Source organism: Danio rerio, chromosome 14, assembly GCF_049306965.1.
Source record: "Danio rerio strain Tuebingen ecotype United States chromosome 14, GRCz12tu, whole genome shotgun sequence".
Classification (NCBI taxonomy): domain Eukaryota; kingdom Metazoa; phylum Chordata; class Actinopteri; order Cypriniformes; family Danionidae; genus Danio; species Danio rerio.
This window is the reverse complement of record NC_133189.1, coordinates 38,257,166-38,275,773: the sequence shown is the minus strand read 5'-3', so window position 1 is coordinate 38,275,773 and position 18,608 is coordinate 38,257,166. Positions and strand designations below refer to the sequence as shown.

The 18,608-nt window shown below is 34.5% G+C and overlaps 1 protein-coding gene across 14 annotated transcripts in view; it reads left to right on the top strand.

Moving 5' to 3' along the window:
* Nucleotides 1-18,608, top strand: part of xpnpep2 (X-prolyl aminopeptidase (aminopeptidase P) 2, membrane-bound) — a 182,487-nt gene that overhangs the window by 79,002 nt on the left and 84,877 nt on the right. For all 14 annotated transcript variants that reach the window (XM_073921279.1, XM_073921268.1, XM_073921274.1 and 11 more), the window contains one exon: nt 10,581-10,715. The gene's annotated coding sequence lies outside the window, so the exon portion shown is untranslated. The remainder of the gene's footprint in view (nt 1-10,580; nt 10,716-18,608) is intronic.

Below are 18,608 nucleotides of genomic sequence, written 5' to 3'. Positions count from 1 at the left end.
TGTTAGAGATCTGCAGAGTGAATGGCAACATCAACAGCCTGAGGTATCAAAACATTTGTGCTGCCCATTACTTTACAAACCACAGGAGACTCCTCATACTTCAGCCTCCACTTCAAAGTTCCAGCAAGCAAAGAAGGTCAAGGTGCTGCAGGACTGGCCAGCCCAGTCACCATACATGAACATTACTGAGCATGCCTGGGGTAAGATGGAGGAGGAGGCATTGAAGATGTATCCAAAGAATCTTAATTAACACTGGGAGTCCTGCAAGAACGCTTTCTTTGCCATTCCAGATGACTTTATTAATAAGTTATTTGAGTCATTGTAGAGATGTATGTATGCTTTCCTCCGAGCTCATGGGAGTCACAAATTAATTATTACATTTACACAGTATTCATTTTTTTCCACTGCACCATGACTTTATATTTTATACTGTACATTATTTCTGTTGAGTAACACGGCTTTTTTCTAAGCAAAGTCAGAGGCATCTAGAGACATTTGCCTTCCATATAACCCACTTCTGATATCAAATGATCAACTAGAAGTCAAGTTATAATTTGTTGTTTATAAAACTTAGATAGGAGACAAGACTTTTGCCAGGTAGTGTAAATTGTAGTGTTCATGATAATGAATTTTGATTCCAATCGCTTCTGAAAAAAAAAAACGTCCATTTCCCACTACCATTTAAGTGTTATTGAACACTTTCCTAAACACCGCTGATTTGCCATTGTGTTCACATGCTCCACAGAAATTACTGTGATTGACCATGAAGCTCATCAGTTTACCACTGTAACACAGATACAGAGACACTGGAGCGGTTTAAAACCGCAAAGATCAATCGATTTATCAGCGGATCGTTCAGATGTCAGCTCATAAAAACACTATCTGATCTTCGCGGCTTTCAACAGCTCCAGTGTCTGCATCTGTGACTGCACTCATTAAACAGCGGTGAACTGATGAGCTTCACGGCCAATCAGAGTCATTTGTGTTGAGCATGTGAACACAATGACAAATCAGCTGTTTTAAGAACGCATTCAACAGCACTTAAATGTTAACAGCAACTGGACGTTTTTAAAATTCCAGTATCAATTGGTATCAAAATTCAGTATCGTGTCAACACTAATATATTGGATAATTTACAAAACTCTGTAAGCATATACCTGTATTTACTGATCAGCCACAATCATGCATTTTGATGCCTTTATCTTTATTAATGTTATGCAAATGTTTCAGGTTTAGACTAGCCTTGTCCGACATCTTTATCCAATAACAATATTTCATGATTTACAGTAAGTACAGTAAGTGAGATGTTTGTGAATCACAATATTCTTCAATATTTGTGTTCTACAGAAGAAAGTAAGCCGTACAGGTTTGCAATAACATGAGACAGTTTTTGGATGCACTACAAAACCAAAACATCCTGCATAATTATTCCTCTCCATCCAAAGTCTCTTTCTCGTTCCCAATTGCATCACAAGCTAAAACCACAACAGCCTAGGAGGTGATAGTGTCTCTGGCCTTCCTTCCTTTTTTCTCCTAAAACCCCTTTCTGGCAGTTATCAGGAGGAAGAAGCAAGGACCTGCGTCAAGGCTAAAGCCAACATGGAGCATGATAACTCAGCGAGGATGAGGGGAGTCATCACTTTTCCGCATTTAATTAGTAACGTCAGCTTCTCAACAGGCAATCATGTCATCTGCTTCCTTCCAGGCGTTGATTATAGACCGAGGACTGCGTCACTCAGACCGCACTAGTATGGATATGCTGTGTTTTTAAGGCTAAATTTTGTTTTCGTCTCAAGTTTCGACACTCTGCAGAACCCAGAATATGATAAATTCAGAAGTGCATTATTCTGACAGCTGCTATAATGGGATACAATTTTCACACAGGCCCAATTGAGACGTAATCAGGCCCTTGCTCTCTAACCCAGGCTCAACATGTTGATGTTTCTAGAAGCTTGCTGTATTACTAACCTGCTTCCACTCATGGGCTTTTGATTCTTACCTGATTCAGGAGGTTGTTAAATGTGCACGATCATGGAGTCATTTATCACACGCTCGCTGTGTGCCGGCCGCTCGCAGATCCAGGTGCACTGTCGCTGCACACAAATCAGGGAATGGTCACAACTACATGTGTTTCAGAGCGGTCTGGATGTCATAAAGAATATGCATCATGCCATGGTTTTTAAGGTCAGACGTATTCAAGGTCTGAAAAGATCAATTTTGCCTTCTGCGCAACTGTATATGTGTGCATTAACCTTGCCCGGATTCTGAAAACCTTCGAGAGTGCAACCAATTTATATGTCCAGAAGGCTTTTAAAGAGAAAAGTCTTTTTGAACTGTGAGTTTTAATCTGTTTTTAGTGGTTTAAATTTTCAGAAGACTGCTTGACAGGTTTTAAACAAAAATCGAGGCAAGAGGTCTTGTGCAAATCTGTTTTTCTTTAGTGGAGCTTGGAATTGTTAACAATGCAATAATGACACTTGTGATGGAGATTTTAAGAAACAAATATTTGGAAAAAAGAAATTGAGTTTTCTTTCCAAATCTTGAGATTATCTTGGAATAATCTGTTATTTTATTGGCTTTTCAGTCTTATTTTTTTACATGGTTGCATAAATACAATCCAATACTTGGCTTTAAAAATACTACATAACAAAAATTAAAAGTAATTTACTATTAAAAACTATTAGTTAGTAACCTCAATTCTTCCGTTTTATTAAAAAGGACCATTTAATTAGAATTAATAACCCAGGAAAAACTATTTGGAGGGTGTCTTTCTGATTCATTAAAAAGAACCAGTTCATGAGGGTCATTTATTTGTGATTTGGGAATTATTGGTTTTCCTGTATTCTTCTGAGTCAATAAAAACAACCAATTCATAATAGTTTTTCTTTTAGAATGTAGACAAACTAAGTTTTCCCATATTGTTTTTTTTTCATTAAAAAATAACCTGTTCATAAAGTTCATTTATTTGTGATTTGGGCGACATTGGTTTTTCTGTATCCTCCTGATTTATTAAAAACAGCCACTTCATAATAATCTTTGTTAGGATTTAGGCAAAATAGCTTGTTCTGTATTTTCTTGTTTCATTAAAAAGAACCAGTTCATTGGAATCATTAACTCAGGAATTCGGAAAAACTAATTGTCTGGTGTCTTTCTGATTCATTAGAAAGAACCAGTTTATGAGAGTCACTTGAGATTTGGGCAGAATTGAATTTTCTGTGTTCTCTGATTCATTAAAAAGAGCCTGTTCATTGGAATGATTAATTCAGGAATCTGAGAAAACGGGTTTCTGGTGTTTTTCTGATTCATTCAAAAGAACCAGTTCATGAGAGTCAATTATTTGGTAATTGAGTGACATTGGTTTTCATGCATTTTTTCTGATTTAATAAAACAGCCACTTCATAATAATTTTACTGTTAGGATTTAGGCAAAATTGCTGATCCTGTAGTCTTCCATGTCATTAAAAAGAACCAGTTCATTACAATCATAACTCGGGAAGCAGGAAAAACTAGTTGTCTGGTGTTTTTCTGATTCATTAAAAAGAACCAGTTCATGAGAGTCATTCGTGATTTGGGGAACACTGATTTTCCTGTGTTCTTCTGATTCATTTAAAGGAGCCTGTTCATTAGAATCATTAATTCAGTTATTCGGAAAAACAGTTGTCTAGTGTTTTTCTGTTTTTATTAAAAGCAACTAGTTCATGAGACTCATTTATTCAGAAAACGATTTAAACTGGTTGTGCTGGATGAAACTGATTCAAATAAGAACCAGTCAATTAATTCAGGTACTGGCTCTAATTAAGTAATGTAAATTTACTTAAAATAAATATTGTTTATTTACATGTAATGAAATTAAACCAGCAACCTATTTAAAATATAGAGACGTTTATCTCATGCAGGCTGACATCATAGCACCAACATAATACACCACTTCTCGTCCATACTATGTAGTTGTTGTTTTTGATTCATAATGAAGTTTCGAGAGCATCTCTGCAGATAACATGTTGTGCACGTGCTTCTTCAATCTTGTGTATTGGTATTATCAGTTTGTCGTAGGTCATGCTTCCTGATGCTATTTTAAGATGCTGTCAACAAGTGTTGTTCTACATCCTGTGGTGGAAAAAGTCTGATGATGACTATAGTTAACACTGAGCAGCTTATTGAGTTTCCCCCAGGAAACCTCCCCTGTGAATCACTAAAAGCTGTGCTGTAGGCAGTCACTGTGGAGACTTCAATTACTGGCGTGTCCCAGTCGGCTGATTTCTAACTGTGGCCAGCAAATTAGAAAAAGGAGGAGGGTGGCAGAAAGAGAGAGAGAGAGAGAGTAAGATAAACTGAAAAATCATTTGGGGAAGGATGCTTGAAATGTGGATACTGAGGCATAACATAATGCTAAAATGGACTACAGAAGTTTCACCAGGAAAAATAATTCTGTTTAGACATTGAGAGGCAGTCTTTTTTTCTTTTCTTATAAATGTTGGCTACAGGCCAGCCGTCTGCAGCATAGGATTCAGTTCATAATCCTGCGTATGACTGATTTATGGCTCACATTATCATCTGTTGACTAAACGTCCCCAACTGAGTCTTTTTCCTTTGTAGAGACTGTCTGTGAAAATACAGACAAAATTGCCCTACATATTTCCTAATTTAGGCCTGCACACTTCATCATAAGTGTAATTGTGTGGTTTTTAAAGGATGATTGGAGAGAATTTATTGTGGCAGTAGGTTATTTGACCCTCACAATAGTACTGTATGTCAGCCGTACACACTGATTGGGGTTGTTTATCGATATATATAGACATTAAATAGTGTTCCGTTGTTACTGTGAATAAGAAGTTAGTAAATTGAAGTTCTTCTTGAACATAACCATGACAGTTTAAGCCTTTTGGTGTGCAGGATGAGGCTTCACTTTTAAACATAAAGGTTTCAAAAGAAGATTTTCACAGCAGTTTCACAGAAGAACAATGTTTTGGTTCCCCAACCTTTAAACAACCTTTTTTAAAAGAAAAAAGGTTTATGGATGTTAAAAGTTGTTTATACAGTTGAAACACAGATGACATTGTTTGGTACAGTCCGGGCTGGATTAACAACACATTGGGCCCTGGGGCTATAGCAAATCCTTGGGCCCCCTTTTATTTCTTTACCTCACAAACATATATATAAAAGCATCTATAAAAATGTATGTGTGAGTGTGTATATATGTATGCATATATATATAATATATATATGTGTGTGTGTGTGTGTATACATATGTGTGTGTGTATATGTATATATATATATATATATATATATATATACAAAAAAAAAAAAAAAAAAAAAAACTACTAACACTTCCCTTCTTAGACTTTACAGACCTGAAACTTGCCTTTAGTACTTATTCATTGTTGCTCTTAGTTGTGTAAATTGCTTCCTTGTCCTCATTTGTAAGTCGCTTTGGATAAAAGCGTCTGCTAAATGACTAAATGTAAATGTAAAATGTAAATATATATATATATATATATATATATATATATATATATATATATATATATATATATATATATATATATATATATATATATATATATATATATGTATGTAAGTATGTATGTATGTATGTATGTATGTATTATATATGTATATATATATATGTATGTATGTATGTATGTATATATATATATATATATATATATATATATAGATTTATATATATATATATATATATAGATTTATATATATATATATATATATATATATATATTTATATATATATATAGATTTATATATATATATATATATATATAGATTTATATATATATATATATATATATATATATATTTATATATATATATATATATATATATATATATATATATATATATATATATATATATATATATTTGATGACAGTAAATAATATTTTACTAGATATTTTAAAAAAAAAACTTCTCTGCAGCTTAGTGGCATTGTTCGAAAAAATATGGCTTAAAGGGGTTAATAATTTTGACCTTAAAATGTTTTTTTTTTTTTATTAAAAATTGCTTTTATTTTAACTGAAATAAAACAAGTAAGACTTTCTCCAGAATAAAAAATATTATCAGACATACTGTAAAAATTTTCTTGCTCTGTTAAACATAATTTGGGAAATAGTTTAAAATATGTAAAAAAAAATAAAAAAGGGAGGGGAGGATATGTTAATATAATATATGTTATTGTTATAATTTACAGATTAATATAAAAGTAGGCTATACAAAATTAAGTAATGACATAATATGAACTTTGATGTTCAAACAGGCTGCAAAAATCAGCAAAACAAAAAACATTTGCAATACTTCCTAAATGAGTGCTTTAATAAATTCTTTAAATAGGGGTTTACCTTTAAAAAGTTTCTTTTGAACTTTATCTGACCATAAATCCCTAATGAGAGGATATCCTTAAATCCATGCTTTTAATATCCAAAATATTGTGGTCTTCTGAGTTACAGAAGGCTAGCATCCTTATTTGATTTTTTTGCATCAGATATATTGTCTGATGAAAGCCAGCGCCAATATTTTATTGCTCCATGTGATTTCTGTCGTTTTCATAAAAGGGGCAAATAAACATTCATAAAGTTTGCTTTCTAACTAGTTCAGTTAGACTTACTGTAAAGCATAACCAAGTGTATTTACTGGAAAGACATTCTCCGTAACGATAGACATTTTGATAACTGCTTGTTAAGGTATTTGATTTGTTCGCACTCTGTCTCAGTTATATTGTGTGATGTAAGGATTGTGCTGGTGTGTGGCAGTTTTTTTTTTTTTTTGAGTCCTGCTGTAACTATCTCGTGACCGAGACTGTGCTTCAGTTACGAGTCCATTCAGCATGATTCTGCCTATCACAGCTTCTGTTACTGCATGTACAGTACAAGTTAATCAATGATGAATGATGAATTGAATTGAATTTTTTCTTCTACAAGCTTGGTTAGCCTACCTTTAACTGGATGGTTCTCGCGGTTTTTTATTTGCCAAAATAAGGGACTGTCCTGGGAAAATTGCGACAACTGATTACCCTTATAAGTGACTAAAATAGGGCTATTCATTATTCTGATTGATCTACATCCACTTCGACCCCCAGTTTAGCACAGGTGTCACTGTTTTTAAACAGCAGCGAACCTAAAGGAATACTTCACAGGCATGTACCGCACCTTAGCACAAATTAAATCTTCAGCCAATCAAGGGCCCCCTTCTTCCGTGGACCCAGGGCCCTTATGTTAATCTGGCCCTGGGTACAGCATGTGTTTTCTCTTTTCTAATATTTTAATGTAACACATTGTGGGTTTTTTAAGAAATAAGCTACACCATTTATGATGTTTAGACTTGTAGTTAAGTTTTATTGATTTGTGTGGACTTTGCCAAAAAAAAAGACAGTACAGTAAATTTGGACCTAGTTTACTGTCATTCACAAGACTGAACCTAGAGTATTTTTGTATCGTGTACACCATACATTTCATGATGAAACTTAACCCAGAATGTTGTAATGCAATGTAAATATTGCATCTTTCCTACCACTTTTTTCTTCGACCGAAGAAAGAAAGTCTCAGAGCTTTGGCATGACATATGGGTGAGTCAAAGATGACAGCATTTTCTTTGTTAGTTGAACTGTAACTTTAAAAACACAGGACTTATGGTGTGTGAAGGACAGCTGTTGGAGTCATCACTGCTTACTGAAGATGGCTTTGAAGGATTATGGTTTATATAAGGTTTAAATAAAGTTTAAACCTGCATTAAAAATGAATCATTTTGCATAGTCTATTCAAATTATAGAAAATTATTGTTTATTTCTTACATATGTGTTCATCATGAACCTTTAGTGATCATATTTGACTGTTTCATTGGACGATTTACAGTATGTCAGATTTGTCCTACTTATATTATTGCGATCTTTACTAAAACAGCACGTCTAGCTATTTATAGTGAATGTGTCATAGTTTGTGCTGCTCAGGATACAGTGTGCAAAATGTTATCTATTTTTACCACCTTTTAACACCTCCGCAGATTTCAATTTCCCCAGTTCCCATGCTGAGACACGAGAGCACTATTTAGCTTTTAGATAGGCCAGAAAAATGGGCTGTTTCTTTTCAAATGTCCTCTTATGACACACAAGAACCATTGACTTAATCCTAGCCGATTCACTTTTACTCCTCTTTTCTCTGTGGCAATTTTGGAAACACGTAAAAGGTGGCTACACATGGCTGCCTCTGTGAAACCACAACTTTCCTCCCTCCTGAATGGGAGGATTTTTTGGGATAGATGTTGTAGTGACTAGCAGGGGCATGTTAGCACATTAATGGCCAACAGTTGCTTACTATACTATACCTTCACCAGGAAAGTGTGAGAGTTTCCCAACACAAGGCAATCATGACTCTTCAAAGCACTCGTCAATCTGACCCTAGCAATCGGCCTGTGCAGCCATACATCTGGTGCAGATGTAGCAATCTCTCTCTCTCTCTCTCTCTCTCTCTCTCTCTCTCTCTCTCTCTCTCTCTCTCTCTCTCTCTCTCTCTCTCTCTCTCTCTCTCTCTCTCTCTCTCTCTCTCTCTCTCTCTCTCTCTCTCTCTCTCTCTCTCTCTCTCTCTCTCTCTCTCTCTCTCTCTCTCTCTCTCTCTCTCTCTCTCTCTCTCTCTCTCTGGATGTCTGCCAAGCAGTGAATGTGCTTCCTGGTGTCTGTAGCCTGTAGAGAGAATAAACACACACAGGTACTAGAACTTGAGCCAAAAGCCATCAGCACCCCAACTGCAAGAGGCCAGGCTTCAGTGATGTGGGTGATCACTTCAAACACACTCCAAAGGACCTGTAAAACACATGGCATTCGGTCACTGGCGTTTGTGACCAGATGCGGAGAGGTGTGCAATATCACAGCCCAATGCCAAAACGTTGATTAAACCTATGGAACACGTCAAAGATCACGAGCATAATGTATACGACAGATTTGCAAATCAAAGTCAACCGAGGTCAAGCTCGTGTCACCTTTGAAATGTTTTTTCCCTCACTGAGTCGCATTGCCATGCGGTGAGGTATTTCTTTAATGTCACTCGGGTGTAGATTAATGCAGTGAATAATGTAAATATATATCTCATGCTTTGTAGAAATGTGTCAAGGCCGTTTAGTCTTGTTCAGGCTAGGTATATTTTAGCTGTTGTACATTTACATACACATTTTTATTCAGTGAGTTGTTCTTAACCTTTTTGACTTCAAAGCTCTGCAATATTTGAAGTCAACAAAGACCTTTCCAGTTGTTTATTATTTACTGGTTGAAGATTACAAGAAAAATTAACTATATCCACCATACATATATGATATGGATAGAAAAAGTAAGTTAAATAAGAAAGACCAAATAAATCCGGTAATGGAAAAAGTACTGAAAAATCATACTTAAGTAAAAGTACCATTACTTGCCCAAAAGTGTTTTGCAAGTAAGGTAAAAGTATCTGTTGTAAATATTACTTAAAATATAAGTAAAAAGTAGACCTTTCAAATGGACTCAAGAGTAGTGAGTATTACACAATGAATATTTTGTGCAGGCATGTGTACACATAACATTCTGTAGTGCATTCAGTTATCTTCATATTCCTTCCTTCCCTCCTTCGTTTGTTCGTTCTGTCCTTCCTTTATTTATTTGTTTGTTTTGTTTGTTTTTTCCTTCATTCATTTGTTCCTTCCTTCATTCCTCCATTCATTCACTCATTCATTCGTTCATTCATTCACTCATTCATTCGTTCATTGATTCATTTGTTTCTTCTTTCATTAGGTCCGATGTTCATTCATTTGTTCGTTCCTTCCTTCCTTAGTTTTTTAGTCCTACCTTGAATCCCTCCTTCATTCATTTGGTCCTTACTTCCATCATTACTTGGTCTTTCATACTTTGTTTGGCCCTTCTTTCATTCGGCCCTTATTTCCATTATTCTTTCATTTGATTTAGTTATTTTTAAAGACTGTTTGGTGATTTCAGTCATCATACAGTTGCCATTCTTTATTTTCTTATCAGTGAAATGCAGTCTAAAAATAGTCTATGGGTCATTACGTGTAAAGATTTTGGACATCGTCTTGGACGTTTTCAAGGCTTCCAAAAGGTTTGGTTCATTTATAAAGCGCCCATGTTTTGAGGTTGATCAGTATGATGCGATTTACCTTCTATGTGTGATTTAATTGGACAGGAATCGCATGACTGATTTTTTTACTTTAGCCAATCCCCATAGACAAGAAAGAAATAAAGTAGTGACTGCAAGTTGAAGGAAAATAATATAGTAAAAGTACCGATACTGCATTAAAATGTACTCAAGGGGGAAGTAAAAGTACACATTTTTAAAACTGCTTAGCAAATTACAATTCCTGAGAAAAACTACTTAATTTCAGTAATTGGAGTATCTGTAATTTGTTACTTTACACGACTAAATATATCTAAGAGGGTACATGATGTTTAAAGAGCTTTTTCCCAAGTCTGAAGAACAAAAATAGTGTCGTCATTCTACACTTGGTGTAATTTTTTGACCTTCCTCTTTTCTTCCTCCTTTCTCTGTGATAAAACGGTCTGAAGATAAGTGACATTTTGTCCTTTTACCCTGGCAGACATCACAGAGGAAACGGATGTGGTGCTTTTTCAGAAGATCAGACGAGCTAGAATCTCACAGCGCTGTTCCACAAGCTCCGGAGCTCAACGGGGAGCTCCTCGTATGCGTCTACATGAAAAACCAAGGTTGACTGGTGAGTGCTGGTCTTTGTGAATCAGTCTGTTAGATTCTGAGATGCCCTCGACTGCAAAAGATCAAATAATTTCCTCCCGAACAGATTAGACATGGTAGCAGGGGGTATGAAACATCCTCACAAGATGCCTTCTCTGACAAGCATCTATAAACTGATAAAGCGAAGAACTTTTTTCATTGTTTTTTAGGAAAGTAGGCTTTTTAGGAAAGTACTTCTAGTAGGCTGAACTTGATCTTCCGTATGATGGTCAATGTATTAGTTTAAGCGAGGATTAAGGCTTAAATCTGTTTGAGTATGTGCCCCTTTTAATCTAGCTGAGTTCGTCTAAAGGCATCCTGACCACTGATCCCTCTTAGATGGCTAATTGCCTAAATCTGATTGGTGATAACATGCTGTGTGCCATTCATCTGAAATGCCCTCGTCTTGGCCTAAAAGGTGAGGTCTGGTTCAACCTTCATTCACGTAACATGGTTGTATATAGATAACCAGATAAAAAGCAAAGGCCTGGTGAAACATCACAGCATATGTTGGATAATGAGGCTCAGCTGTCCCGTCGGTTTCTCTGACATACCCCTCTTAATCTCATGATGGCTCTCAGGATAACGGGGGTATTTCGCTGAAGATACAGACAGACAGATAGCAGCACTGTCGCAGGCTAACGCTAGCCAGCAGTGTTAGCACTCGGGGCGGGTTCCTCCGCATTTGCCTGCCATCTGTCGCTCAGGCAAAAGTCCAGCAGTACTACGGGGGCACCACCTAGGAAGGTAGTTGAATGCACCATCATTTTCTGTAGGTCTCCAGATACTCGCCACTGCCCCCTAGTTAGAGCGTAATGCATTTGGCACTGGAATGTGCAGATCTTTCATATTTTAGGCAGAGACATGTTTCAGCTCAAGTCACTCATAGTACTTACTTGTAGTAGCCACTTTACATCTACTGTAACTAAAGGAGAAGTTTATATTGCAGTGTCCTAACTGTTAAACATATACTTTTGCAATGCCATATTTGTAATATTAGCAGACAACAATTATTTTTTTCTAAAAAAAAAAAAAAGCTTTAAAGGAATTATTTTTAAACATGAATCCTTCAAAAATTGTAGAGACTTTATCAAATTTTTTAAAATATTTCTTTTATGTATTATTTTTAGGAGTGTAAACACATTTACACAGGGTTCGGTTTTGTTCGATTAAGATTATAATGCCATTGATTCAGTCCAGTTTGACAATTTCTTTCTTAACGCAAGATTTTTTTTTAAACCAAAATCTATAAATATATTTATATATTATTTGTAATACAAATTGTCCTTTAATACAAGCAGTCAGATATACAGTTGTAGTCAGAATTATTAGCCCCCCTGTTTATTTTTTCCCCCCAATTTCTGTTTAATGGAGAGAAGACTTTTTAAACACATTTCTAAACATAATAGTTTTAATAACTCATCTCTGATTACTGATTTATTTTATCTTCGCCATGATGACAGTAAATAATATTTGACTAGATATTTTTCAAGACACTTCTATACAGCTTAAAGTGACATTTAAAGACTAACTAGACAGGTTAGTGTGATAAGACAAGTTATTGTATATCAAGGAGTTTGTTCTGTAAACTATTGAAAAAAAATAGCTTAAAGGGGCTAATCAGTTTTACCTTAAAATGGCTACTAAAAAATTAAAAACTGTTTTATTCCTGCCGACATTAAAACAAAAAATACTTTTTCCAGAAAAAAAACCTTTCTCTGTTAAATTTGGGAAATATTAAAAAAACAAAAAAAGTCTTCACTGTGAAAACAAAATCCATTTACATATATTCAGGGAAACTCATTTGAACTGATACAGTAAAGCTGAATCCCTCATAACTGTTTGTAGCTTCACTTTCTTTTCCCTTACAATTCCACTAATTAAAATGATAGACTGAAAATACACCTAATGTAAACATGTCAATTTGAACATAATGCCATTATTTAGTCATTATTATGACATTATGACGTTTTTAAATATGTTTGTTTGTTTGATTAAAAACAATTCAAACTTTTAAAATTAGAAATTAAAAATTGTTTCTTTTTTTTAAACAAATTATTTTTTAGCTGTACCAGCTCAACAGAAAGCAATAGTGTTGTGTTTCGAAGACTATAAGCAAACTATATTTGACTCACCAGAGACTATTGCTACAATATTAAAACAAATATTTTTGACATTAAAATTAAAATTTTTTGTTGTACCTGCAGTATATATTGCAATATGAAAACAACTTACTTAAAGTCAATTAGAAAGAATGTATTATTTTAGAATTATTAGGGTGATTTTTTTGCAGAGGAGTGTATCTGCATAAAATACAATAAACAGACTAACATCATTCCAATTCAAATTTGTTTGTATTAGATCTGCACGAAATTGAATAAATCTAAAATTGCGATATTTTCTTTATTCTGTGATATTATTACAATTTCCTCAGATTACTTGAATATCTCTATTTAGAAACAACTAATAATTTTAGATTGAATAAGATGATTCTGTAGGGAAGAGCATCTGCATAAAATCTCATAAAAAATTTTAAATAATTCAATAAAAATACTTGTTATTAATTCTACAAGCTGTATAATTTCACACCCCTGAATGCTTTTAAAATCACATGCAAATTGAAAATGATATATTATTATACAGACCTAGCATCGCAAATCCTGCAATGTGAGTATAGTTTGTGTAGTTCTTTTTACAATAATTATTGTTGTTAACATAAATGCATTATAGTCAAAATCAGAGAAGTTAACTTTATTAGTTACCATAACTGTATTAGTTACTAATAACTTTAACTAAATAACTAGTAATTAATAGCTTTTTAACAATACTATATTTAATACAGTAAGTCTTTTTTTTTTCCTTTTGGAGTCTAACAGTATTTAGGTACATAAATTTTATAATATAAAAAAATAAAATAACACTTCACATTCTTCAGTGTGTAAATTAAATACAATTATTCTTCGTTAAAACTACAAACATTGTTGCTCTTGCTTGGAATGTTTACACAGTAACAGGCCTTAGAAACACATGCAAATGTTAAACTTTCACTCCACAAACTCTAACTGATCCACAAATCACGTATGTTCTGAACTATGGTGTCAGGTCAGCTATGATCCCTTGTTGACTTTGTATATTCTGCAATATGACTATTATGGAAACGTGACTATAATAATATATAGAGCTGCCTAAATGGAGAATAAATAGCTTGCCCAAAAACTCTAAATCTGCCATGTTCTCACCCTAGTGTTGTTTCAAACCTGTATGACTGACTTTCTTCAACATAAAAGATGATATTCAACCTGAGTAGTTTTGGTTTCCTAAGTAGAAAACTAAACACTTTTTGGATGAACTGGGAAGAAAATCTTTTTCTCATAATGTCTTTTATTATTCCACAAATAAGTCATGAAGGTTTGAAACAACATTGAGGGAATTAAATTATAATTTGTATATTTTTATTATTTTTTAAAATTAAACTAATAATAATAATAATGTGTACAAATCTAAGCTAAACTAATCTGGTTTAAAAACATCTAAAAAATACAGCAAAACGATTTAAAAGTTCGTTCTAGTCTCATTCTAAAATCCAAGCAGCAAAAATGTAATGAAATTGGGGGCAATGTTTTTCTCTGTCGCTGAATTTCATAGGTCTGCTTTTAATTTCCTGTCAACACCATGCCTGTTCTTCTGTTGATAGTTCACAGGATTGTTTGGATATGTGGACCTCCGCTGCTGTCAGATGCACAGCAGTGTACATAATATTAGCACATACCTTACTAAACATCAGAAGAATATTATGAGAATCAAAGGGAGTCCCTTAACGCAGCTTCGGTACAAGCTAACCAAAGTTTCTCTTGGATCTGTCACCTCATAGAGAGGGGGAAGGCGTCATAAATCAATCTGTCAGGCTCTGGCTCTTTAGCCTGAGGTCTCCCCTTGGTTTTTGTTGTTATTTTCCTCTAGGAAGCTGCTCGTGTGCTTCTGAAAGCGTGGCATGTTCCCTACAGATGATCTTGCTTGCGTGGGAAGCTGACTCAGGGTTTGGGCACAAAGCACGCTGTCAGAAACCCTCCATGAACTGGAGGGTAATGTCTTCATGGCTGAGCATGTGTTAGTGTAGTAGATTTGCTTCACAGGTTTAGATTCAGTGCGTGCTGATTACAACTGTGTAGTAGAATTGATTTTTGGGGAAGCCACAATTTGAAAGGGGTGTTTTGAATCATGCGCTTTACTGCAGTATAGTTTACATAATGTTGTAGCCTAAAAAATAGCATGGTGTATGTGTGAGCATGCATAACTGCATCGCCTCCAGACATAGGGTTTTTTGGATTTGGTTTGGATTGGGAGTTTGTTGGTCAGAGCTGGATTGTGGTAGTTTTTGAATAGGGCATATATTTATTAAAATATTTACTGTTAGTTTAGCCGATTTATTGATATGCTTATTTAATCCAAAAGAATTCAAAGGTCTTCTGCCACAATTAAAATGCTGTGTTAAAAGTAATTTACTTAAATGTATGATTCATTTCTAATAAATATGAAAATACATTTCATTCATCGCGGAGAGAAAAAGTATTCAACACGTTTTTTCTGGGAAAAATATTGTAAAGGAGCTGGTGACATAGATTTGAACCAGATTTTGGTAAAAACCCAAACAATATAAACATAAAAAAAAACAAAAAAACTAAATAAAATCTGATATTTAATAAAATTCTGATTAAAAAATCTGATAAAATGCTTACTGTACATATAATGGTTTGAATGACACAAGGAGAAAGTACTAAATTACTGAAACGTATTTAAATGTTTCATCAAATCTGATGTTTAATTTGTATTCTCTATTGAATTCAAGTCAGATGATTGGCTGGGCCATTCTACAGCTTGATATTCTTTCTCTGAAAGCACTTGAGAGATTCAGTGGCTGTTTTTTGGATTTGTCGTCTTGCTGAAATGTCCAACCTGGTTTTATCTTCATCGTCATGATAATGTAGATGTTGGACTGAAGCAGCAAATATTAATCTACACTGATGAAGGGCAGAGGGTTGCTAAAGAACTACTAAGAGATTTCAGGCTTCTGTCTGGGCTTTCACTGCCTTTCTAGACCTCCCTTTCTTCATGTGTTCAATACTTTTTTCCTGTTTCATTTCGTTTTATTTCACGTAGTTTAGTTTGTAAACTAATAAGTTTTCTTTGCATATATGGATTTCTTTGAATGTTACCAACATCCGGTGTAAATTTGGAGTCAACAGCCCCTTTAGAAACATGCTTCTGAGAAAAATGGTAACGTGTTGAATACTTATTCCCCACTTTATTTCGATAAATAAATAAATTATCTGGTATAATTATTATGAATTAATATATCAATATATAATACATTTTATATTAATACTTTCAAACTAAATGTATTTAAAATATTTTATTAAATTTTTATAATTTTGTAAGCAAAGTTAAGTTAAAAAACAAAGTAATGTTAGTCTTTATTATAAAGTATTATTGCATTATTTATAATAAATACATTGGTAAAATGGCGGCACAGACGGTAATGCTGTCGCCTCACAGCAAGAAGGTTCGACCCTCGACTGGGCCAATTCGCATTTCTGTTTGGAGTTTGCATGTTCTCCCTGTGTTCTTGTGGGTTTCCTCCGGGTGCTCCTGTTTCCCCCACAAGTCCAAAGACATGCACAATAGGTGGTTGGGTAAGCTAAATTGTCCATTGTGAATGGGAGTGTATGGGTGTTTCCCAGTGATAGTTTGCAGCCGGAAGGGCATCCTCTGCGTAAAACATATGCTGGATAAGTTCATTTAGTGGCTCATTTTGCTATAGCGACCCCTGAATAATAAAGGGACTAAGCTGAAAAGAAAATGAATGAATGAATGAATGAATTATGGTGCATTGTAATTATATGTTGGGGCATATTATTGTAATTTATTTAGTTTTATCTGTATTTAAACAAGTCATGATTAATAGATGAAAAAACAATAATTTAAAAGGATTTTATTTGCATTCCATGTTGACAGACTTATGTTTTAAAACTATTATTATACTAACATTTATGCTCAGACGTGGAGGTGATGAGAAAGTGCAGCTGGTCTCAAGTCCTGGATCATTTTCTCTCCATGCATTTTTCTAAGTCAGTTGGTGTTGATTGACAGGCAAACTTTCTGCCCCTTTTCAGTCAGGGTTCAATGCGGATGTCTGGTTAATGAGGTTGACTTCAAGGATTATAATCAGAGGGGGGATATTACTGACCATATGTGTCAGCGCAGATGAGCGAACCTCCCAGACTTGTGGTGTCAAAAGGATATTTTTGGCTTCCTCTCTGTTCTTATTTACCGTAGAGCTCTACAGGTCTGTGTCACAGTTCCCCAGGGGTGGCTTTAACTGCCTAACGTCTATGACAGATAAGTTATGCTAAACAGATTATTCATGTTTGCAAGACCTTAGAGGCACTGCATGGCTCTTATGGAGAACCAGATCATTGTATTTTGGCTTTTAGCTTTCTTGGAAAGGCTAGAAAATTTATCGCAGTAAGTTCACAAAGGGTTTAAAGTTATAGTTCATCCAAAAATGAAAAAGTACTCACCATTTACTCACCCACAAGTGGTTCAACACATTTATAAGTAGGGTTGGGTATCCTTTAGGGTTGTTTCGATAGCGGTGGTAAATTGATACTTTTAAAACGGTACTGTGCCTAAACTGATACTTTTGAGGCACAAAATTGTTTGACAAAAAATATATATTAATCATTTTAATTAAACAGTATTGTTTAAAGTTTCATCAATTCATATATTAAATATTTGAATTGCATTATTATATTGCTTTTGATCACTTGTTTGTTAGCATGAACACAAGGTTTTGCATTATACAATTAACATTACATTAGCTTACTGCTAACCTGTGGAAAGGTTGTCATCAAAATCAGTGAACTCCATATTTTAGGGTTGGGGCTTGTGACTTTGTTTACATGCACATCAGTAATCAAGTGATTTGCCTTAATCTGAATAAGACAATAATATTATTGAGGTGTTTACATAAGTTGCTTTTTGAATTTGTTTTCATGATCTCTTTTTACATGTTATAGCACATAGATCGATTAACGTCATTGCATCACAGCACTATCCAACGTTCCTCCAGAGTTTCATGTTATTTCTTTTTTTAATTTGTCGACTTTAACTGCCGTCACTTTCATTCAGGAACGTTTCTTTCATGCCCCCAGGACAAGCTGAGCTATTATTATTAGGCTAAGGACTGGTGGAGGAATTTTGTTAAATGGAATTTGATACCTCACACCAAAAAAAAAACCTCTGCATTTCACGATACGGGTGTCTGTGGTCCTTTAAGGTTATCAAAATCGCTGTTTACATGGTAGACTCAGAGTATTATTGTAATCATTTTAAAATCGGAGTATTGGTGTCCATGTAAACATACACAGTGAAAGTGCCACATAATGTTGCAAGCTGCCAAATCCCCTCTACATTCCTCAAACATTTAAGTGCCCTCAAATGTTTCATTATGTGTTGCGTGAATCCTTGCTTGTAAAATACAGTAAAGCCATACGTTATGCTTAGACCTACTTTAAGCTAATTTGATGAACACGATCATACCTGTTGATGAAGGGAGTCGCTCACTGGATGCGCTGTACAGGGCGCTTTGCCTTCTCTATCTAAGCAAACAAGAACAAACGTCTAACATTGACGATGGTGTCCGTATCCCACAAAGTTGTTTAGAATTAAAGGTTTTAAGATTCATACGCTGATTTGGTCCGGTGCATACTGGTTACAAAGGTACCAGTGCCATAATGACACTGGATTTCTGTACCAACCCTTTTTTTTAAATTATTATTATCACAAATGAAGATATTTTGAAGAATATTGTTAAAAG